The sequence below is a fragment of the Pan troglodytes genome, chromosome 1, assembly GCF_028858775.2.
Source record: "Pan troglodytes isolate AG18354 chromosome 1, NHGRI_mPanTro3-v2.0_pri, whole genome shotgun sequence".
NCBI classification, from domain to species: domain Eukaryota; kingdom Metazoa; phylum Chordata; class Mammalia; order Primates; family Hominidae; genus Pan; species Pan troglodytes.
Window position 1 is genome coordinate 9,348,126 of NC_072398.2, and position 12,407 is coordinate 9,360,532.

General features: G+C 40.5%; 1 protein-coding gene across 2 annotated transcripts in view; it reads right to left on the minus strand.

Annotated features, from left to right (window-relative positions):
• The window catches only part of CHRM3 (cholinergic receptor muscarinic 3), a 242,402-nt gene that overhangs the window by 74,956 nt on the left and 155,039 nt on the right, over positions 1-12,407 (minus strand). The gene's annotated exons all lie outside the window — the stretch shown is intronic.

The window sequence follows — 12,407 nt, forward strand, 5'->3', positions numbered from 1 at the left end:
AAGAATATATAAATGCAAAAAATGAGATATCTATTGCCCTAAAGATTTCATTTGATTCGGCTTTTAAAATGAGATCTTTAAAGCATTTTCTCTTTATCTCAGAATAAAGGCCAGTTTTGTTCAGTAACAGTTCTAAATTGAACATCCTGCCATCCATCAATGGTGTGTACTACAGCTGCCTATGCTTTTTCCTCCAGGGCAGTAGACAGCATTTTGACACTAATGGTCATTTTCTTGCTCACAGAATTGAATTTTTTTGTGTATTATCTGTCACTTCCTTCCAAATATCAGTTTATTAGGAGTTAAACTGGAATTGCAGAACAAGATTGCTTCTTTGGGCATTATTAAGAATACAAAATCAATGCCGTGTGAAGTATTTGAGTGCTGCAGGCCACTGATTAGCTTTTAAATGAGTTATGGGGCATAGAAATCAGGTTAATGGGGTTAACGCTCTAATTTACACAGTGTCCTAAGGTAACTGACTTCTTAATATATTTAATGAGATGTAAAAAAAAGTCCACCACCAAAGCAAACTTATATGTTTCTAAATGCACACATAATGTACAGGTAAATTTACAGACAACTTTCTGGATGGATAGATCCAAAATTGATAAATGCAGTTAGCTCTGGGGAAGAGTGAGATTGAGTGCTGGTCAACAGAGATGTCAGTTCCATGTTTGTTATTTACAGTTTCTAGAGTAAAAGTGTATGCGTGCATTATCATTTAAATGAAAAATAATTAATTAATAAAAAATTGTATTAACAACTCAACAACTGAGGCCTGGGCTGGATGCAGTCTGCACCAGGCAATGGTGTTCTTTCTTGTCTGCTGGGAGAAGAGCCTAGCCTATGTCTACTTTCCTTTCTTCCTTTCTTTCCTTCACTTCTACTCCAGCTCTCAGTGCTTTATGCAAAAGTACTTCTCCCTTCCCCGCCCCCCCCTCCCCCGCCTCACTGAATGTAATAGTAAACGTCCCAGACATTCATGGTACTGGTTGGTCTCTTTGTATGTCACTCTCCCCTTTCTTCTTTCTGTATAAAGGGGGAATATGAATAAGTGGACTCTTGACCTTGAATATTTTAAAACATTTAAACCACGAGGAAGATAAATGGTACTGTTGCTCCTAAGCATCATATTCTGACATGGAATCTTTAACCACAAACATTTGTCTCTGACCCAATCACTCTTTTCTGCCCAAACATGTTCCATGGATTCCCATAATCTAGAATTAAGTTGAAGCTCTCTTGCCTGGTACTGTATGACTCGAAGTTACTATTCTTACCTATATCCCATACGTTCATTTATAGACCCCATAGTGCATTCCAAAAGCCCAGCAGAGATCTATCTGTCCCAGTAAAACTTAAAAGACGTGGTTGATCAGTATGCAGAACCACTGGAGGGAATTCTATGTCCTAATTGCATGCACTCCGTAACAACACACTATTGAATCATCTCAATTATCTTCAATGATGATATAGATTGAGAGGCAGTGAAAGTAGCTTTGAATTACAAGCTACAAGACCTATCCAAGTTTCAGTCCTAGCATGATTTGGGGCAAATTCATTAGCCCTGATATTCTTATTTGCCACAGGGAAAATAATATCTACCTTGTCTATCTTATGGAGTCATTTGGAGGAAAAAGTATTTTGAAAGGGCCCTGAAGGGCCAATCGAATGGAAGAAGATACGTATTTTGGATTTTGTGTATTTGAGGATAAGTATGATGCTCTCTTCTTTTTACCTGTCTTCATAGAAAACCTATCCCCATCCATGCTTTAATTTTCTAGATGATATGATGCTTTGTTTAACATCATCCTTAATCCATTTTAAATTTTCTTGATTCTTCCCTGAGTATATAAAAGCATATTTATCTGTATTTTTCAGAAGTATCAATTTCCCAGAGAAACACTTTAAATTTCTGCAGTAAGAGCTTTCTCTTCCTTACCTATTCTAATGTTCTACACATCAAAGGGTCCATAACATTTTACAAGACTTGCTGGTAGTACAATGAGAAGTATGTGTGGAGGACCCTGCCATATCATGGGAAATTCCCCAGGTCTGAAGGGAGAAGATGCCAAGTCTACTTTATCACTAACCAGCTTTGTGACCAGATCACAAATCACCTAACCTTCTTGAGCATGGGTCTCATTGCCTATACAATAAGATAAACTTTGTAGGCTTGTGGTAAGGAACATGAGATCATTTGCACACAAAATATGGCATGGCAATTTTAATGCATTTTACAAATGCTAAGAGGAGGAATGAGAGAAGGAATGTGTTTGCCATGTGTTGTTTGACAATTACAGCCACCAAGACACCTATATATTGTAGAGTTGTCCAAAACTGCATGAAAACAGATGGTGTTTGTGGTGTAGGATGGCATCTTTAACCACAAACATTTGTCTCTGATCAAATCATTCCTTTCTGCCCAAACACCTTCCATAGAGTCCCACAATCTACAATTAAGTTGGAGCTCTGTTGCCTGGTATTGGGTGACTCAAAGTTACTATTCCAACTTACATCCCATATTTTCACTGATAGACCCCTTTCTTCAGTCCAAATAAACTGCTTCCCATTAATCATATAGTCCCTGGAATTTCTTCTGGCACTCTTTATCCACCACTTAGAATGTTATCTCCCATTTTTACATGTCCTGGCCTTTAAGATTCAATTCATATATAATTTCCCTCAAGATCTTTCTCTGAGCCTTATATTTTGAAGTACTCTCTCTCTTCGTTAAAATTCCATAAAGTGTTTTTATTTTACTATTTTTTGCCTTTTAGTATTGTTATCTATGCACATGATTTATCTTCCTAACTACAATGTAAATTTTTGAGGGTAGAACTCTAGCTGTTTCAGCTTCATAGCAGGTACAGCTTGGCCTACTATGCTGCACCGAATAAAAACTCAATGAATGGGTAAAGAATGAATGGATGAGAGAAACTATACTCAGTGGTTAAGATAGGAGAATATCAAACTCTAACTCTCTTCAGGAGATTGGCGATTGGAGATAAACAGGTAAAGTCAGCCATATATAAAATTCTGAAGGAGAAATGTCTCATAATGATTTATAATTATGTAGTTAAGTACTTAAGCACAAAGATATTTTGCTGGAATTCAAGTTCACTACTATTAGGCTGTGCTTACTGCTGTGCTTCACCTTAAGTTCTGTAGAGTCTAACTTAAAACGTATATAACATATTGTAATGATTAAGTTTCTGGAATTGATGGGTTGCAAAATGTCTGTCAGGGTTTGCAGCTTACAAAGGACAGCAGGGTTGAGAGAGGGAAGAGGTGAGGACTTGTACCTGATCCCTGCTTCAGAGTCCTTCCCAGCTGAAAGGTAATCGGTAACGTCAGGAACAAAAAGATCTGGAGACAAGAAGTTTGATTCGATGATTTCTACAGCTTCATTCTCATTTTGCGATTCTAGGTGCTTGGATATTTCTCTGGCACTCTTGATCTATCATTAAGGATGTGTCAGATGTATCACTTTATTGGCTCTAAACAGACTCTTCAAAGGGCAAGCATGGAAATGAAAGAAAAGTAAGACGTGGTCTCCCTGCCTCAAACATCGTGAGAAACAACAGATTTCTGTCATGGTTTAGCTAGCCTGTGACTGATCCATGGAGCACACAACCAAAATGTTGCATTTTTTTCTGCTTACAACCCTGTTTATCATGCATTACTGATCATAGGAAAGGATGCTGACACTGTGTGGTCCAAAGAGTCCTCATACTTGCCTCTCCCCTTCACCCATCTTTTTTTTTTTTTTTTTTAAGACAGAGTCTTGCTCTGTTGCCAGGCTGGAGTGCAGTGGTGCTATCTCGGCTCGCTGCAACTTCCACCTCCTGGGTTCAAGTGATTCTCCTGCCTCAGCCTCCCAAGTAGCTGGGATTACAGGCATGTGCCATCAAGTCCAGTTAATTTTTGTATTTTTAGTGGAGACAAGGTTTCACCATGTTGTCCAGATGGTCTCGATCTCTTGATCTTGCGATCCATCAGCCTCGGACTCCCAAAGTGCCGAGATTACAGACGTGAGCCACCACGCCAGGCCCCCTCCACCTATCTTGTATGTGACAAAACTTTCCTTTTGTTACTGATTACTGCACACATTGACAGTGGTCTAGGAGTCCTAAGAGGGTCTGCTCTCAGGTGAAAAGGAGGTTCAAGGTTTGTGTACGGGGATGGTAGAATGAACTTGGCTTCCGCATTTCTAGCAGAGCATAGTGTTATTAAAGGACAGGAGGGCTCCTGCTGCAGCTCCACAACCAAGAAAAATACTGGAATTGAAATAACATAATCACAGAGTTTCTTATGTTTTTATCAATTGAAATACATTTATATTCTGCCTGTTAAAAAAAACAAAAACAGAAAATGATTTGATATGGCTCCATTCAGCAAACATGGTGACAGGCTCGGATGCTTGATTATGTAACAGAATGGAGAAAAACACACCTCCTCTCAAGCTACACCCTTTCTCGATCTGAGGATAAGACTTCGTTTTTGAAGTAGCTGTGGGAGACAGGACTAAAACAACTAGCATTTCCTGCTGTTCTCTGAAATGTTCCTGTTTTTCACGGGTGGACTGCTGGCTGGGGAACTGGTCACTAATCTTTGTCAGTATGAAGGCAGTACGCCCCTCAGTTGAAACAAGAGGTCACACCAGGTGATTGGCTGGAATCTGCAGCCAGCTGCATCCCCACAGAACGCCATCCGTGCTGCACACACATAGCATGGATCTTTTTCCTCTCTACGAATGTATCTCCATCATCTCAAAAGAAGCGGCAAGGACATGATGCAATGTTGGCAATTTGGATCCTTGACACTTATTAGCTTGACATTGAGTCTCCCATGCCTACTTCCATTCAATTTGTTAAAACCTGAAATGCAGTAATTTAGGTCCATGTTCGTTTATCCTTCTGAATCAGCAGGCTTCTAAATTTTTAACTGTGTCCTGTGGAAATAAATACATTTTTCTTTGTGACCCAGTGCACACACATACACGGAGAAATAATTTTCATGTGATACTACCTCACTCCATGGGAGGCACTCGGATGTCTTCTATTCTAAACTATTCGAAATAAATACAAATGTTCTTCCTAACGCACTAAGTTGATTTCATGACTTGAAATTTGAAAACCATTGTTTAAAACTCTAAAGGCTTTGACGGTCGAAAACCAAGCCTTATCAGTCTCTATCTTTTAGCGTGTCTTTGCACATAGAAGAAAGTCAAGAAATGTTGTTAAATAAATAATTATTTTCTAAGTGAAAAAAAAAATCTCTTTGACAGCATTGCCCAAACAATCTTTTTCCTCCCCAATTTGTGTTGCACTTGTGCAGAGAACGTAGTGGGCACTCATCAGTTGCTTGTGGAAGGACTACAAAAATCGATAAAAGATTCATGCTTAATGTCTTCATTGAAGGAAGGAATAAGAAAAGGGGAAAGAAAGGAAGAAAGGCAGAGCCAGCTCTGTTCATCTTCAAACAAAAGGTATAAAATCATGCTGGCACGGAGGATCCGGAAAGACTGAAGATCTGCCCAGTTTCCTGTTGGCCAGCGAGACCTCCATGTGATTTATTATTTAATTGTTGCTAGACAAAACACTGCTAAAGGGGGAAACATGTTTAAATCACAATGGCAATTTAAGGTAGAACATGACTTGTCCCTGACTTACAGCCCCATTACCTGAATCTTCAGTAAACTGATCCTCTAAAATCTCCAAGTAATGAAAATGAAATAATTTGCCTAGAACCAAAGCTCACCCATATTTCCATTTGCTTTTCCTGTACCGATGACTTTAGACATATGACTGAGCATATGTGTTAAACTTAAGCCTCAATATATTTATGTAAAAAACATTTTCCTAAGAAAATATATTCAAGGTGTACCCAGTGAATATCATTGAGAACTTTGTTACATTGAGTGTGGTACTAGATCGTGGGGTAGAAAAAAGTGAAATCTGAACAATTTTCAATCTAGTTGGTGGAGGCAGCCGTATACACAGTAAGCCATGCTACTGTATTTCAAGTGTTGTGCTCTAGGTCTGAGCGAGGAGGCATGAATACTCAGAAAGACAGCTACACTTTCTGCCTTCAGGGGAGGTGATAAGCAGGTCTTTGAAGACTGAGTGGGATTCACCTAAAGTAGAAGGATAAAGAGCATTTGGATTAGTGGGGACTGTATGAACTTGGCTGTCAGGAGCAGGTAAGTGTAGAATGCTTTCGGGATTGCTTAGTGGCTGGGTATTTCTATTGCCTAAAGGTCTATTCTATGGTGCAGGGAGAGAGAGAATAAGTAAGTCCCCTATTAAGTTTGGGAAGCTGAGGCAGGAGAATCGTTTGAACCTGGAAGGCAGAGGCCACAGTGAGCCGAGATTGTGCCATCGCACTCCAGCCTGGGGGACAGGGTGAGACTCCGTCTCAAAAAAAAAAAAAAAGACATTAAGTTGAGAAGAAACGTGGGTATTATGGTAGAGAGTTGAGTATTTATTGAACATTTAAACATGTACTAGTTTGCTTTTTCTCTAATTGTTGAGTGTGCAAATTTTGTCCTCCCCAGTGTGTGTGTGTGTGTGTGTGTGTGATGTGGAATTATACAGCCAGAAGGGGACTGAGGTTATTTAGCACCAAGCCACTAATTTTATACATGAAGAAACAGAAGCATAAGTCATTTAGTTAAAAGAGTCTTTTCCCAGGGATTGGAGAGAACTCAGCTATGTATCTGTTTGCATACAGATAGAAAGTAATCTTCCTGCTGCTGTTGTATAGACTGGCTCTTTGTCAAGAAGAAAAACAGCTCATTGTTTATTTAAATTGAGCAGGAAGGAAGTGCAGGAGCAGGTGGGTGTACCCGATAATCTCACTATTCAGGACATCGGGACACAAAGGAGTGTGGTGTAAAGGTAGCTTTGATTTGAACACTTTCCAAGGGAGCTGAGCTCCAGAAGCTCCAGAAGGACTTGGTAATGAGGCAGTTTTATGCTGAAAGTAATCCCAAGCCAGAGCCTTCAGACTCCACCAGGGAATCTGTTACACTCAGTTATCAAGAGCATGCATGGAAGGCTGTCCCTCCTCGGGGATGGATTAATAAAAAAGTTCTCCTCAGCCAGCGTGCAGGAATTCCTCGGCTTGGTCACAACGAGGTTTTGGGGAGAGGCCAAAATCCCATGAATACCCCTGGGTCTGAAAGTATTAGCCTCCTTTGTTGAGTCCTGGTTTTGACCTCCACTGGGATGTAGTGAGAAGGCCAAAGGATAAGATGTGACCCAGGAAGTTGCTCCTCTGAAAGGCACCACCTGGAGGAGTTGGAGAAACTCCTCCTCTCCCCTGGTTCTTCTCTTGGTTTCCATGGACATCAAGCCTGAGTCTAGACTATATTCATCCTAGTCATAGGACAAAGCCAGGGTTTCCTGGCATGAGCAGTCAAGGAGCTTGCTTGGAAAGATCCTATCCCAAGCGGGGAAAGAGTTGAAGTATATAAACTTGATGCAAGGAAAAAGCTTCACTTCTAAAGGAGGGACCAAGTCACCTTAACCTCTGGTCCACGCCTGGCCCATACTTACAACAAGGGAGGTGGACCTCAAATTCAAGTCAGTACTGAACTGCAGCTTCATTAAAATGTCTGTGGGGACTGAGATACAAGGCTTTGTAGCTTATGAAATCTGCACAATGGGTCCAGAGATGGTTTTGTCAGAGGTGTTTGAACCAGAGAGACTCCATCTTGAGTGAGGGCTGGGAAAAATGAGGCTGGGACCTGCTGGGCTGTGTTCCCAGAAACGTAGGCATTCCTAGTCTCTCGATGTTTACGGTAAAGGGAACAGATTGATGATGTTAACTAAACAGACCCAGACTCAGGAGCGTCCTGATATCCCAATATCTTGAGAACAGAAGCATTCCTAATTTTGCTTTAAAGATAAAAATATCGATACGTGCAAAATATAGTAATTAAGAAAATGAATCCTTTATCACAAACCCATGTAGCAGAGCACATGTCCCCATGATCTTTTTAAATCCTGTATATAAACAAGTATTGGATCTAGGATGAACGTGTTCTTCCTCTTACTCTTGGAAATGCGTTACTCTGTCTATGGAGCAGCTGTTCTTTCACCATTTTACTTTCTTACTAAATTTACTTTTGCTTTGCACTGCGGACTTGCCCTGAATTCTTCCTTGCATGAGATCCAAGAGCCCTCTCTTAAGGTCTGGATCAGGACCCCTTCCCGGTAACAGTTTGTCTACTGCTAAGGAAGGCTACGAGGGCTTCTTAGCATGGTCAAGTAAGGAATGACTACAGTGGAGGCTGCTTCCCTTTCTAAGAATGAAGACGAATACTAGGGATTTTGCTAAGAAAAAGTCATTCAAAGTTGAACAATTTGCCATGGAAATACAGATGTGCTTAATGGCAGCACCAGACTCCAGTTTGCTTTCTGCACACTGTGGCAGTTGTTTTTTTTTCTCAGCTTGACAAAATTATAAAGGAAGAACAAAAATGTGACAAAAGGTAACTGGCTGGCCACGAACCCATGAAAAAGCATGACTTCCTCCAGAAATCAAGGTGCCACCCGTACAATGGAGGGACCGTGCAGGCTCACATGCAGCTGCTTCCTCTCAAGTGATTTTACCATAAAACATTCAGTGACAGCTTCTGTCCTCGACCACAAGCAGGCAGAGTTAATTATTTTCTTCATTTCTATAAAGGTCACAAGCCAAAAAATGAGCATGACAACTGAGGCAAAAGTGTGATGGTCTTTCAGTAAATACACAGATAAAGCACATCACATAAAGCATGATAATGGCTGTTTGCCTTTGGGGAAGGATGCTTCTAGGAGGAAAATAATAATTTCTAACTGCTTAAAAGCCTTACTGCCTAATTCCTGATAAAACACTCAGATATTGGCTTTAATCTATATAACACCTGATTTCATGGCCAGGACACTTAGCCAATGGTATTCCAGGATGCTATTGGCCAAAGATCCTCCCCTCCCACATGGCACTTATATGTCTGGGTCAAGCACCCCCGGGCCTCACATGTGCAACTAAACTTCTGACTTAATTTCCAGAGGACAGATATTTGTCAGGCTGTGCTTGAAATGATAAACTATCTCTTTGTTTAAGATTCTCAACAGTTCCATCAGTCTGTTTGATATTCTTTCTATAACCACAGACAAAATTAGAGGATGAGTTCTTATTTTTCTGCTTATGTCTGTTAAAATGGCCAGAATACTTACCATGATAGGGTCTGAAACAGAAATGTATTAAACAAGTCAAAGAAAAACGGTTCCTTCCAGTATTGTAACACTGTGATCCCTTAATCGATCAAGAGGGCATAGGTAAGGCACTTGGCAGAGAGGGCTTTGAGGAAGGCCTACCAATTGGCTGCTCTCCTGTTTTGTCCAGGCCCGAGGGGAGTGACCACCAGGAGCTTCCTTTGATGTTCCTACATCAAAGGATTATAGATGGAATTAAGATCTTAGAAACCATCTTGTTTAATATCTTCCATTTAGAGTTAAGAAAATAGAGAGAGGAAATGACCGAGTCAGCGTCTCCTGACTGGTGAGGGTGCATTCGGGTCAGCCCTGTGTCCTGACTCACTGGGCTGTGCTCTTTCTTCTAAGCAATGCTGCTTTTACCTCTTGGAGACATGTGACAGAGCAGTCAATAATAACGAAATGTTACATGGCACTGCCCCTTCTTAAATGTACTTTTAAAATACAAAGTCCATATTAAAAAAAAAAATCCCAAACACAAACAAAGCGAATTTTGAAAATCTCATGGAATGAATAGGGGAACTTTCCACCTCCTCAGCCCATTGGTACTAAATGTTCTGAAATCAGGACTGAGGAACCACCAATCAAAAATATGGTTGTTTCAGGGGGGTGAGAGTCTGTAGGGTGGTCCTGCAGAGGTTGGGTGTAGGAGCCTAGCGGTGTCCACAGCTCAGGGACATCATTGGTCTTCTTTGCTCACAGGGAAAATGTCACCATTAATGGTCTTATTTTCTTGTAAGCAACTTTGATTTTATTTTTTGATATGGAGTCTCCCTCTATTGCCCAGGCTGGAGTGCAGTGGCACAATATTGGCTCACTGCAAACCTCCGCCTCCTGGGTTCAAGCAATTCTCCTGCTTTAGCCTCCCGAGTAGCTGGGACTACAGGCACGCGCCACCACACCTGGCTAGTTTTTTTGTATTTTTAATAGAGACGGGGTTTCACTATATTGTCCAGGCTGGTCTTGAACTCCTGAGCTCGTGATCCGCCCGCCTTGGCCTCCCAAAGTGCTGGGATTACAGGCATGAGCCACTGCGCCAAGCAGTAAGCAACTCTTACCCATGTGTGTTCCACAGACATTTCATTTCTGAATCCTGAAGGCATCATGTTAAATTTCACATACACCGCTTTAAGTCACACATATTTTGACTGAGGGTGGAGAGGTAAAGAATGTAATATTAATATATTTTCTAGCATTTTGCATGTATTATCTCTTTTAGTCCTAACAGCAACCTCAAGAAGTACATATTTTAATCTTTATTTGACAGATGTATGAATATAAGCTCAGAAAGAATTTCCACAAATACTTAGGCCCACTAAATGAGCAGGGCAGGATGAACTGAGTTCTTTCAGATTTGAAAATCCATGATGTTTTAAAAAGGCATATTTCACAAACAGTCCATCCTAAATGACAGTTCCAAGGCCCAGGTATCATTTTGCTATTAAATTCCTTGAAATAATCGCAGAGATTTCAAATACCAAGTATTTTCAAATTCTTCAAAAATAGAGGTAGGTACAGTATTTGAGTAGAGATAAAAATAGTAATTATAAGGGGCTCTTATTTGGTGTTTCTATGTGTCAGGCAATGTTCTAAGTGCTTATTGGACATTAGCTCATTTGATTACCCTAGCAATTCTGAGGCTCTGAGGGAAGTACTACTGTTATTCCCATTTTAGAGATAGGGACATTGAGCACAGAGAGGGTGAGTAATTTTCCCAAGGTCACACAGTAAGTGGCAGAGCTGGGTTTCACATCGAGGCAGTCTGCCTCTGATACCCTGCTTTAACCACTCTGCTGTGCCATCTGTCCTAGCCTTCCCCAACCTGAAGACCACATGAGTCAAACAATTTTTAGTAAAACTGTTATAAGATGAAACACAAAAGATTGATATATTGAAATTTATCTGAAAATACATGCTTTTTTAGTATAGAAAGTAAAATACAGTAACAGATAGCAGGTATTTTATAACTAAAGTTGCTGGAATAATCCTTGATCTCAATGGAAACCAAGCCAATCAACATAAAAAATTTAAAATTTCTTTTCTTTTTCAAAAAAAAAAAAATCATTCAGTCCTTGCAGTCAATTGAACTAATGCCTTCCCAGTCCCAGGGGGCTGTACCAACTGGGAAAATCTTTGACCAAACTGACACCAATACTATAGCTTTTGGTAGGAGAGGCACAGACTTGCAAAGCTAGCGGTTTTTCTTACTTTATAATTGAGGAAACCGAAGCTCAGAAGGGCCAAAATTCCCACTGTTGGAATTAGACTTAGAACTGCCAGTTCTACTCATACCTACAGTTAAACAATCCACTTCGCCACAGAGATTCATTAACTTCACTCTGCTTTAATCACAGAGATGGAAAGAAATTAAAACAAAGAAAAACAATAACAGCAACAACAAAAGCAACGTCAAGGACATTTCAAGAAAGCAAGTGTCTGCACACCTGCTGCAGCGGGTCACATATAGTCACAGATCTAGCCCTCATAGTGTGCATCCCATCCATCAGCAGGTCCCTTTGGCTCTACTTTAAATTTGCCCCAAATCTTAGTCCAAGCCATGACCATTTCCTGAAAATCTCTAAAGTGATTTCCTTTGTTCATCTTAGATCTCCTCCCATCCGCTATCCGCACAGCAGGCAGAGTGACACTTCCAAAACCTAACTCAGATCACATCATTCCTTAGCACAGGGTCCCTCTGATACCTTCCATTTTCTTAGAGCAAAATCTGCATTGATATTCTAGCTCCCAGCTGCCTTCCTCATCTTCTCTCATACCCCTCTCCCCTTGCCCACTGTTCTCTGTCCCTTCTGCATCTATGCTGTTCCGGGAATACTCCAAATGTGCTCCTACCTCAGGCTTTTGCACCTCCCCGTTTGTCTTCATTGACCTGGTCCCTTCCCAGAGAGCACCCTCACTTCAATCAGTTCTTTGCTTAAATGTTATTATATTAGACTGTCCTTCCCTGAATACACTATAGAAGCCATCTTATTCATGCTCTACCCTTTGTAATAACTTTTCTTCATGCCAGTTATGGTTCCACAACATTGTGTGTGTATAAGTGTGTGTATATATACACCTGTGTGTGTATCTATGTATGTGTACATATATAGGTGCATATATATATGTGTGTATATATCT